Source organism: Glycine soja, chromosome 10 (assembly GCF_004193775.1).
Source record: "Glycine soja cultivar W05 chromosome 10, ASM419377v2, whole genome shotgun sequence".
Classification (NCBI taxonomy): Eukaryota; Viridiplantae; Streptophyta; class Magnoliopsida; order Fabales; family Fabaceae; genus Glycine; species Glycine soja.
The window spans coordinates 33,419,541-33,433,116 of NC_041011.1; positions in this window are offsets into that span (position 1 = coordinate 33,419,541).

Below are 13,576 nucleotides of genomic sequence, written 5' to 3' on the forward strand. Positions count from 1 at the left end.
GAAAAATACAAGGGAAGGTAAAATAAATTAATTATTAAATTAATTATTTTAATTCGATCTGCTTGATCAGTTATGTTTCTTATTCTTTTTGCCAAAATACAGTTATTTTTACGCTAAATTTTTAGATTTCTTTTTTAAGAATTGTAGAGTTCTTTATAGTGCTTGAAGAAGATATTAATCCTTATGCCTAAGTGGAGATCTTATCAACCAAAAGGTTCTGGGGACAAAATGTGTAAACCTCCTTTTCTGACCACATAATTTGATTTATTTGTCTTTCAAAGTTAATTAATATTTTTAAGGGAGCGTCGCCAACAACCTGTGCCGGGCAAACTATAGATTGGTGGTGGCCGCAAACACACTGAATTCATTCCCATTTCTTGTCAACTAAATTAGAAATTAGTGGGCCTCATAAGCAAAACCAGTATGAAAAACCAAATCCATTAAATTTTGGAGATAACAAGAGAAACAAAAGCGAACCCCTAGTAATTAGAAGCAATCATTGTTTTCATATATACAAGAGATAATGTTTGGTTCGCATACATATTATATATTATATTATATTATATTCTTTAATATACTAAAAGAAAATATATTGTCGTATACGACAAAGTTGTATAATTTTTTTTAATCATGAGAAAAAAAAAACAAAAGAGAGGTGTAAGATAATTAATGAATAATGTAATGAAAAGAAAAAAAAAGAAATATATTAATTGTCAAAATTATATCACTTTTGGAGTAAAAAAGAGTGTACTTGATGCCTTAAGGAAAATCTTGCAATTACCTAATTGAAATTTAAAACTTCTATACCATAATTTCTCTTGCTATTAATTAAATCCCCAAGCGATCTAATTAATTGGAAGAAAGGAAAATCCAAAAAACAAAGGACGTGAGAAGAATATTAAGAGCACAGAAAAAACTTGATTTATTCAATAGCAAATTGATTCATTCCAACTGAGTGAATCAAAATCATATATATACATATATACAATCATACAGCATATGATGATGAGAAACAAACTTTTATATGCGAAAGTGATGTCCCTAGCTTCCTCTCTCTCTCTCTCTCTCTCTCTCTCTCTCTCTCTCTCTCTCTCTCTCTCTCTCTCTCTCTCTCTCTCTATATATATATATATATATATATATATATATATATATATATAAGTATATTTTCCTTTTCAAAGGTCAACTCCTGAATCTTGCCAGCAAACAAGCATTGCAACGCATTTTCTGAAGATATAGAACCTTGCCCTTTGCTCCTTAACAAGCTTACTGCATCTCTGTCCAAAGGACCTGAAGGGGTCAAAGACTTGACCATTGCAGCAGTTGGTGACTACTTTGTTCTTCATCTCTCTCCTAATAGTACTTCTAATTCCTTGTGGTGGTTTGATTTTGTTGTACCTCTCTCTGAACACTCTTGAGTGTTGATTTTGCCAGAGTTTGGGCCTATAAAAAATTATTGGTGATATTGAAGGACAAATGAATAAGAAGAAGGTGGAGTCTTATAGGTGGAGGTTGCAACTAGTTTGGTGGTGGTGGTGATTTATAGGAAGGTTTATAATATGTGGTGATTTATAAGCACCACGTACGAGTGAATCTGAATTATTTTGGGCTACAGTAATGTAACCTACATTTTGTACTCGTACGTGTCTTATCTTATAAAGGTAGGTATTATTATTGATATTATTATTAGTTAAATTGGTATATATTTAAGAAACACTATAATCTATCTTTTTTTTAAAAAAAAAGACTAAACCTGTTTATGATCTCTTATAACCTTATTACTTATACTTAATATTGAATTTATTTTTCAAAGTTATGGTATATTAAATAATTTTTTGAATATTAACGAAAACATTTTCATATCTTTTAATAATTTTAAAAACTTATATAATATTATAAATACATTTTTAACAAGTTAATATATATTGACTTATTAATTTAAAAAAAAATTTGAAAGATTAAATTAAGAGTTTAATAACTAGTTTTACATTCTCGGTACATATTCTTTTTTTTTTCTCTTCAATTAATAATTCATTCTTAAAGGATTATAATTTTTTCTCTTAAGAAATATATACTTAATACAATGACCATATACATTATATACAAGACAGAACCTCTCGAATATAAGGAAATTAGAAAGCAACTAAACTATTTAAGGAAATAATAGCAAATCATAAAAGAGAGAATAGCTAATTACAAGTGGTGTATGACAAAGAGCGTGTTCAATAAGGTATTTTAGTTACTTTTTAATTATTTTTATTAGTTAAAAAAATTTATTTGATTATTTGGTAAAACAAGAATTTTTTAGTAGTCTTTAGTGTTTTGTAAGACTTCTAATTTTTTTTATATTTTTTCCCTTTTGTTCTTAAATATTTGTTATATATTTTTTTAATCTTTTCCATTTAAGATAAAATTTTATTATTTTTATCAATTTTTTTTGCATATGATAGGGTTTTCTCATTTTTACTTTTTTATTATATATGATATTGATAATGATATATAATAAGTTTATGTAGGAATTTTTATTTTTTTGAATATTTTATAAATAAAAAGTTACAAGTTGTGGAAGCAAAGCTTCATGATGAATCAACAATGATTCAAAGGTGTTTTGATGATAACAATGATGACAACAAAAGATGATGACAAAGGTGATGAACAAAAAGCTCAAAAGATCAAAGAACAACTCAAGTGAATCAAAGAACATCTCAAGTATATCAAGAACAAGTCAAGAGTTCAAGAATCAAGGAGAATTCAAGACTCAAGAAGAAAGCCTAGAATCAAGAATCAAGACTCAAGATCTCAAGAATCAAGATCAAGATTCAAGAATGAAGAAAAGACTCAATCAAGATAAGTATTAAAAAGTTTTTTCAAAACTTTGAATAGCACATGAGTTTTTGACAAAACCTTTACCAAAGAGTTTTTACTCTCTGGTAATCGATTACCATATTGTTGTAATCGATTATCAGTAGCAAAATGAGTTTGAAAAAGTTTTCAAACTAAATTTACAACGTTCCAAATATTTTCAAAAGGCTGTAATTGATTACAATGTTTTGGTAATCGATTACCAGTGTCCTTGAACGTTGAAATTCAAATTTAAAAGTGAAGAGTCACATTGTTTCACTCAAAAGCTTTGTGTAATCGATTACACTTATTTGGTAATTGATTACCAGTGTTTGTTTCTGAAAAATCTAAAGATGTAACTCTTCAAAAAGGTTTTGACTTTTTCAAATGGGTTTTAAGTTTTTCTAAAAGTTATAACTCTTCTAAATGGCCTTTTTGACCAGACATGAAGAGTCTATAAAAGCAAGGCTTTGTTCTTCATTTTCAATCAATCTTTCTAACAACAATCTTGAATACTTTTCCAATCATTTCATTACAATCCTTTACAAGCCTTGAATCTCTTTGAACTTCTTCTTCTTCTTTGTACCAAAAGTTTTCTAAAGTTTTCTGGTTTTTCAAACCTTGAAAACTTGTGCTATTCATCCTTTTCATTCTCTTCTCCCTTTGCCAAAAAGAATTCGCCAAGGACTAACCGCCTGAATTCTTTTTTGTGTCTCTCTTCTCCCTTTTCCAAAAGAACAAAGGACTAACCGCCTGAATTCTTTTGTGTCTCCCTTCTTCCTTGTCAAAGAATTCAAAACGATACAGTCTGATAATTCTTTTGATTTTTCCCATTCCCTAATACAAAAGCGTTCAAAGGTTTAACCGCCTGAGAATTCTTTTGTATCCTCATTCACAAAGTATCAAAGGTTTAACAGCCTGAGATCTTTGTCTTAACACATTGAAGGGTACATCCTTTGTGGTACAAGTAGAGGGTACATCTACTTGGGTTTGACTGAGAACAAAAGAGGGTACATCTCTTGTGGATCAGTTCTAGTGGAGGGTACATCCACTAGGTTCAAAGAGAACAAGGGAGGGTACATCCCTTGTGGATCTTTGCTTGTAAATGGATTTTTACAAGGTTGAAAGAAATCTCAAGGACCGCAGGTCGCTTGGGGACTGGAGGTAGGCACGGGTTGTTGCCGAACCAGTATAAAAACTCTTGTGTGTTTCTTTCCTTCTTCCCTACTCTTTTACTTTTCGCTGTGCATTTAATTTTCGCTTTTACTTTCTGTTAAGTTTCTCTTCTACTCCTCATTCTCTTAACAATTTAGTAAAAGCCTTAAAAGAGTAATTTTTTAATTAGTAAAGGTTTAGGAATAATTAATTCAACCCCCCTTCTTAATTATTCTGAGGCCACTCGATCCAACAAGTGGTATCAGAGCCAGGTTTCTTGTAGGATGGCCTCCTCAAATCCCTTGTTTCCTGAAGGAAATTCTATTCACAGACCACCCATTTTCAATGGTGAGGGTTACCATTATTGGAAAACCTGTATGCTAATATTCATTGAAGCCATAGATCTAAATATATGGGAAGCAATAGAATTAGGACCACATATACCCACTATAGTAGATGTAAGCACAAGTACTGCAACCCAAAAACCTAGAGATCAGTGGACAGAAGAAGATAGGAGAAAAATCCAGTACGATCTCAAAGCCAAAAATATCATCACTTCATCCCTAGGGATAGATGAGTACTTTAGAGTGTCAAATTGTACTAATGCCAACACAAGTGTTTAAAATTAATTTAATACTAAAATTATAAATACTAGAAGTATGTTTTTATCAAGAAAATCAAATTAAAAGTTGTATAAAACAATAAGTAAATATGTTTATTTATGTAATTTTAAGTTATTTTAATAAATAACTTTATGAAACATTTATGATTTAATAAGATATTTTTTCACATTTTTAGTTACCTTTTAACTATCAACTAACTTTTCAGCTTCCAACTAATTTTTTAGTTAGTTTTGTCAAACATAGCCGAAGAGTGTGTTTGACAAGACATTTTAGCCAACTTCTAGTTTTGTTTCTACCTGAAAAGTTTGTTTGACTGTTTGTTAAATGATTTTTTTAGTAATTTCTAGCATTTTTTTAAAATGCTACATGAAGTAGATTTCTTTAAAATGCTAGCTTCTAACTTTTTAATATTTATTTCCTTTTTGTACTTGAATATTTATTAGAATTTCCTTTTTAATCTTTTTATTTAAGGTAACATTTTATTATTTTTATCTTTTATGTAATTTTTCGAATTGGCAAACAAGGACTTTTGTTTGCCAAAGCGAATAAACCATTTAAGGAAATAAAAGTTTGACAAAACTAACTAAAAATGGTTTGGCAAAACTAGTTAGTTTTTTAGCTTCCACCTAATTTTCAACCTAACTTTCTAGCTTAAGTGACTACTTCAAAAGCTACAAAGATTTTTGTATCCTGCAAACAAGATCTGACTTTCCTTGAGCAAATGCTCTATATATCCTGATTTACATGTTGTGGAAAAAATGTATTGTCCTATTGTATTATTGTCCACAGAATTTTCATGATGTTGGATGAACCATGTACACTATTTTGGATGTATAAAAATATTATTTTTGTTGCACTTTAAGATTTATTTTGATTGTTTGCATTGTTGGGTACTTATGGTGTATATATAAAACACTAACAACACTAAAGAGATTCAAGATTTTGATCACAATAAATTTTTGGTTAGAGAAGACCCCTTGATATTGGAAGCTAGACTAAGAGCCTATTTTTGATAGGCAACGACTACACTTGGACAAAAGTTTGAAGATTTGTGCTTAGATAGCAATTAAGAGCCCCAAAATCCTAAATAACACTAAATTTAATCTTAATTTAAAGGACTAATTAATTTTAAGTCTCTAATTTGTTTAAGATTTTTTGTTTTGAGTCCCTGAACATTTTATTGTTATTTTTAGTCCTTAATTTTATTTCATCCTTAACTTTAGTTTGATTCTTAATTTTTTTTCATCCATACTTTTAGTCATTTAGTCATTTTTAAAGACTAAAAGTAAGAATGAAAAAAAGTTAAAAGACTAAAAGTAAAAATAAAAAACAAATTAAATGACAAAAAATAAAATAAAATTTCATGGAGTAAAAATAAAATTCTAAAAAGTTAAGGATTAAAAAGATAATATATCCTTAATGTTAAACTTAATAATAGTGGGTTTAAGTATCTTTTAAGCTCTAAAAATATTTAGAGAAGTTTTAAAAGATTTTACAAAACAATTTCCCAAAAATTAGGGTAATCTAAAATAGTTTCAAAACAAAAATTTCAAATAAATTAATAAAAGGGTATTTTACACTACTAGAAAAAAACTTTTCAATGTCATTTCCCAAGCACATTTCATAATAGTTTCGAAGCCGTCTTTGAAGTCATCGTCGTTGAAAGTGTTAACTTCCACAACGATTTTCCAATCGTCTTCGTATGTCGCTTTCTAAGACGGTTTTGAGTCAAAAATCATTTTAGAATGCCTTTTTATAAAACAATTAAAAATAATTGAGGATTCTAAGACATTTTTTCCAAAAATCATCTTAGAATATATTTTAAGACAGGTTTTTCAAAGAATCATTTTAGAATGTGTTTTTTTTAAAAAAAAATTAACAAAAAATCAAGGATTCTAATACGATCATCTTAGAATGTATTCTAAGACGATTTTTCAAAAAACCATTTTAGGATGTCTCTGTGTGAAAAAAATTAAGGATTCTAAGACGATTTTCTCAAAAAATTGTCTTAGAATGTATTCAAAGATGATTTTTCAAAGAATCATCTTAAAATGTCTTTTTTTTTAAAAAAAAAATATGAGGATTCTGAGATGGTTTTCCCAAAAACCATCTTAGAACACATTCTAAGATGGTTTTTCAAAGAACCGTCTTAGAATATCTTTTATTAAAAAAAATTAAAATTTGACTAGAAATTTACTACAACTACCCAAGCATATTTGCATGTACATTTATGCTTATTTCTTTATTTAAATAATATAAATAATATAATTCTACTAAAAATGAGTAATAATAAATTATATATACCACTCCAATATATCCCCCCAAGATTTGCATTTTGTACCTTTTTATTCATTCATACCTTTTTAATGGTACCGCTGACACATACTCAAAGGCAAAATGAATATTACTTTTGCAAGACATTAATGGATGCATGTCTATTAACTTAAAAAAAAAAAACTTAAGTAGTTAAGCAAAAGTCAAGAAACTATTTTATAATCCTTAAAATGATCAAACTTTGTATTAGCATTAAAGAACATCATAAATCACTCTTTAGTAAGCATTTGCCAACATCATGTCACTGTTTCTTTTGAAGAGAGAGAGGTGGGAGTGGAATGCAAAACAGTTGCTAGAAGTACAAGATTTCAAGCTATGTTTGTCTCTTAACCTAGTAGTTTAAATGGGCTTCCTCATCCAAATGGGCTTTTGCTTGTTCACCAAGGACCATCCATGTCACACTTCCTTAATCTGAACAAGAAGAAAAAACAAATCATCTTCCAATTAAATCAACACCTCCAACACAATCCTTAATGTTACAGGGAATTACGGACAAATGAAATCACAATTATGGGATATTGATCTCATAATATATTATGTCTTTTGTAACTTTCCTACATCTCATGATCTGATCCAAGTTATTTTTGAAAACAGAAGCTAGAATACAAATAAATGTTCAAGAAACAACATCTCAACATTAGTCGAAAAAAAGGGCAGCAATACAATTGTTGAAATATTGATTCTTACCTACATTCATAAATCAAAGAAAGATTTCAAAAAGAGCTTTTGTTTTATGTTTAAGGAAAACTCCAATCCCTATAATTTTGACTCATTAACATCAATGAAGCAAAGCTTTTTTAATAAAGGAAGATGACTACAAAGAGACGAGACTTAGAAGGGTAAGAGATCATTCGAGAGTAAAAAGAAAAATAAGGGAAGCAAAGCTACAAAATTGAGTTTTGTAATAGCAACTAAAAAAAATATGTAGTAAACAAAATAAACAAAATTGAAACATAAATCTTGCCAGATATGACTACTATTCCACCGCAATTTTATATGCAATACCAAGATAAACTTCATACTATCACAATATTATTCATTATAATCCTATAATATACATATATGTATGTATGATAAAACAAATATTATTAATTACCAGTACTAAACCTTTCTACAAATTGCAAATTTTCTTTTATAGCTCTTTCACCACAGATTATTTCAAAAATAGTGTCGCAACATACTAGGTGAGAGACTACAAGCAACAAAAGATGGAGTTACAGGAGATGCACATTTTGAGAATCCTAAAAGTTTTGGGCTTTTATCAACTAAGTTAGGACTAAGGAGATTACAAGGTTTTGTGTTGCTAGTAGACAAGACAGGACCTTCTTTGTTTGCATCAGGCACCTTGACTTTCTTCTTCTCATAATTTGCAAGTCCCTCGCCCCAACCCTGTAACAGCCATAACTTTTAATAAATAAATAAAATTAATAAATTAATAAATAAATAAAAGTAAATAGGTCATAATTTCCCACTATATAAGCCAAATGTTAACCTAGAACAGTTTTTACAAAACACTTTTGTTCTTTTTTTTTTTCTGACGCACAAGAACCCTGACAGAGTAACCGAAGGATGAGCCCTAGAGAGCACCAGAAACGCCACAATTACTAACGGAGAACGTTTGAGTGACTACATCGAGGTAAGTGATGAGTTACTCATGCTTGGGGATTAGAAGGAAAATGTATAGGGATCTCTAGAGGATCAATTTTGGGGTATTTTGGATTGTTTTTATAAAATGTTAATTCATGACCCTTTCAAATTGAATAATTCTTACGCTAAATTGAGTGTAATATCTATTATTATGAAATTCTATGATCCTGTTAATGTATATTGATATGATATTTTCTTGGTGTATATCAGATTTTTTTTTAAAATTTTCAATTGTTATTACTTGATTTCTTTTTGTATACTAACGCATATGTTTTTCGTTGTTTTGCACTTGGGATTTATTCTTTTCGGAATGTATCAGTGAATTGTTATCATTGGAATGAAAAATTTGATCCAAATAATTGTGTTCCCTCTTGTTTGTGATCAAATTTTATGAACCACACATACTGTATGAGTTTGTTGAAAATAATATATATATATATATATATATATATATATATATATATATATATAATAAATTAAATACTGTGTAAACTTATTCCATAATAATAATTATTTTTGTTACATCTCAAATTAATTATTGTAGAGGTTCTTTTTAATTGAAAATAATATATTTGATTTAAATTACACTATTTTGTGCCATATAAGCATTATTACTAAGGACATAATTGCTTTCTCTCGAATGTTTTAATAGTATAACAAAACTGCAGCAATTAAAAAAAAGAATTTGATACGTTAAAGTGAAGCACATGTTAATGTTTTTTTGCATATTGAAATGTTAATATTTTTTTCTGCATATTAAATTAATAACGGATTACGGCAGGTATACATTTAATTTAAGGTGCAGAGAATATACTTAATACCTTAATGTTTTTCTTCATATTAAATTGATAAACGGTTAAGAATTATTTGGAAGTATACAAAATGGGTTGGTCCTGTGACTATTTTTATCCTAGAGTATTTCAAGTATGCATCTTCAGTGTGATGTGTAATAATGATAATAAGAATAAGAATAAGAATAAATAAAATAAGGCTGTTATAAAAATTATTGTTTCATAGTGATTATTTTTGTTACTTTATAAATTAATTGTTGTAGAAGTTTTTTTTTATTTTTTATTTTGTTGAATTAATATATTTCAATTTAACTTATATTTTTGTTGTGTCAAGTAAATGTTACTATTGAATGATATGTGTAGGATGCATGTGATGCGATAAATTATTTTATTATAAAATTGTGATTGGGATTGTGTGTAAGTGATAATCATTTGGTACGTAATGGATTGTGAATTACATTATTATTGAGATGTTGTATGTTTTGAGTTGTGAGTCATGAATTATGTAATCACACAACTGTAAGACTCTTTAAGGGCAACGAATTAATGCGCGATGAGTTGTGATGAGATCCACTGTAGAAACCCGACGAATTAATCACTTGAGGCGCGATGAGTTCAAAATTATATTTTTAAAAAGAATAATAATATAATTGAGATTTTGAAAACAATTGAGTAGTTGTGTGCATTCCATAATTCATAGGTACAGTCTGTGTGTTCAAATGTTTTTTTTGTTGTTGGACCTGAATCAGGAGGGAGAGGCCCTGACGGACTCTTCGCAGTGTAGGCCTTGGGGGTCATTCGATTTGAGTGCTCCTTTAAGCCTGTGCCGATCCTACATGGTTGGAGCATTCTCGCAAAACATCGTGACCCCGACTGGTCTCCCTATGATTTCACTTAGTGAGAGTGACCTGACTTACCCATTGTGAGGCATGTCCTGTCATGTACTCCTAGGCGTCCGACGAGGTTTTTCACTAAAAAATGATACCACATTGCATGTAGGCTTGAGTCTAGTATATTTGTCGCATAACGTTTGTGTTTGACTTTCATTGAGTTAACAATTGTGGTTTGCTATTATTTTCTGGAGTGTGTGAACTCGAATGGGTGTGAATAACATGTGTGATTTTGTGAAGTGATGTTATTTATATAAATTCAGCTTTAAGTATTATATGTTTTACATGCTCTACTATTTTATTATATACGAATGTGATAACTCACTCCCAGTGGGTGTTTGTGTTTGGGTTGATTGCCATTTTGTTTCAGGTGAGCCATCATATGATGAATTCCAAGATAGAGTCGGAGATACTTAGTTTGTGATAGAGACATGCTTTGATAAGTGTGACATTGGGGCATAGAATTTTACTTCGCATGTTATAATTTCCGTAAACGATATAATTGTGTTATGTTTTCTGTTTTAGTTTTTTTTATTCAACATGGACAACCTTGTTTTGAGCCGGGATAACTTTATTTTTATTCGAACAATTTCTACAATGTTTTCATTAAGTGAGTGTGAACCTTTTATCTTTTGAAATTAATTTAAAGTCAATGTGTTTAAAAAAAAATTATGCATGATTTTATTTCCTTTTATTCGTTATTTGTGAGGGTAGAGGGTGTCACAAACCCAGCCTAGGCTTTTTTCTGGAAGTTGTATCCTCGAATGGCACAGAAGATGTTTCACAAACAGCAGCTTCCCCTGAATGTGACTCATTAGCAGCCACACTTTTAGGTAGCAACTTGGCCTTCACTTCACGGGAATCTGCTCCTTCCATGCTCCTTTAGCTACTTAAGTGGCTAAAACTTGAGCCACGAGATGACAAGCTTCCAAAGCGGGTCCATTTAAGTGGCTTCCAGTCATCCAGAGAGTTCTCTCTATCACTTCTTGGGTCTATTCTGAACCCATTGACACCATCCATCTTATTGTGCTGGTCTTTCAAGTGGTGTTGATCCCAAGCGTTCCCGAAATCAGAATGTGGATGAGAGGAATATGCTAGGGCATCATCTACTAACCTCTAGTCATTGTTCACATCCTGCTGCCTCCTGGGAAAATTCATTGAACCATTGTTGGGTTCCCACAAATGCCTTCGCCATTCTCTCTAACCAAAGGGTCCTCCACTATTTTCCCTACTGCTTCTGCCATACTTTCCATCACCCCACAAGATCGACAACTGACTATCATCTTCTAGTATCTTGTCACTATTGGACCGAGAAATCGCATACCCATGACCAAATTCCTCGAAAAACAGGTGTCATCCATCCTGCTTACCATGACCTTCAGAAAATATTCAAACCAAAAAAGAAATATAAAAAAATCAACACAAGCAAAGGATATATTCGCGCATCTAGGAAAGAAAATAACATTTAGACCAAAAAATAAGGCACACAAAAAACTTGCAAAAAAGAAAAATAAAAAACCCTCATCTCGGTAGAAATTTAAAATATTCCAATAACAACAACAGAAGCCACGAACTTCAAAAACAACCTAGGTCCACCCTCAAAAACATATCGAGCACGCAAAGGAGAATCAGCCAAATCATTAACCACTGAAAAACTTTTTTCTAGTAAAGAAAATAAAAAAACTAAATAAATAAACAAATAATTGATGAGTGAGTTTTCCGACATGTTAAGCCAAACAAAAAAGTGATTTGGAATGACAACTCACCTGGCAGTCTGTGAAACTCGACAGATCCCCAGCGGTTGAAGTCACAATAGTGCAAGGAATCCCTCCATCTGGCAACACAACCAAGCGAATGGTTCAGATAACATCAAAACCAACCCAATAGCAAGAGGGCAGCCACAGAAAAAAAAATACATAAGGTTCACCACCATGCCCGCCGTCGCCTCTACACGCAGAATTCCAACCTCCAGATCCAATAAAAAAACAAAACATAAGGTTCACAAAATTGAACCACACGATGCCATTTTGCAAAAGTCCCCCGCCCAAAGATCAAACACGTGACAACCGAATCATTGAAAATATCATTGAGAGAGAGAGAGACAAAAGACCACAACGATTTGCTGCTAAAAATGTCATTGAAAATACACAACTACGACGGTTTTGTTAAAACCGACTTCGTTCATTTCATTTTAATTACAATATTGTCACCGCATTATCTGTGAAGATAATTTTTTTGGAACCGACATAGATAGATTGTCGTGGAATGTTATTATTTTAGTAGTGCTAGTAGCTTATCTTTTAAAAATTAATTAATATTACATTATTTATAGTCTTATGTCACTGAAAATAATTTATTAAATAATTACTTTAATCTTACCAATGATAGATATATATTGTTATGGTTTTTGAAATGCAAAAAATTTACCTTTATTTTCACAAATAAATTAATTGAAGTTTTATTTAAAATTGAGCGTTCTATCATTTAAGATAATTAGCTTCATGTACCGCTAGCAGAGCGTTATACTCTGAGCCCACTTTAATAGCAAAGACCCACTAACAACTTGAAAGTAGGTCAGTTGATCACTAAAAAGGGAGGTTAAACTCTGGCACACAAACTTATCAACTTTGGCCTTTTTCTACATAAACAAATCTAGCTTTTAATTTAATTGGTCTTCTCAGGCTAATAATTGGAAACCAGAAGTTTGGTTAGGGGAAAGAATTTCCAAATCACAAGTTCTGTTGTAAATAGATTATGATTTTTCTTTTCTAGTGTATAAGAAATTATCAGAGTTATGCTTATGAAAAATCTTAAATAAGATTTTTCATAACTTAAAATGTGTATGCAGCAAAGGTAAATCTAGAAAAACAATAAAGAAGGATAAAAAAAAAATTATATTGATTTATTTCAACCTTGAGTTAAACAGTACCTACACCGGTAGAATTTTAATTTCCACTAAGACCAAGGTTACTTGCACCAGGTATTCTTTCTTCTAAAGTATCCTTAGGCTCATTACACCACACAATATTCTTTCATAGCCTTTGCAAGATTCTTCTCAACACTATTCTAAACATTTACAGGTCCTTCTTAGTATTCTCTTAGCCTTTATAAGTCCGACACCATACTCTTTAAGCCTCTATAGGCTTCAACTACCTAAGTATTCTTATACAAGCATGTCTAGGAACCCCCTTTGCTAGAGGAGCACACTCATGCTTCCGCCTCAGCACGCCCTTCGTGAAGAAGCACGTAGTGGTAAACCTTAGCACAGTTGTGCTAAATTCAAATTTTGAATATA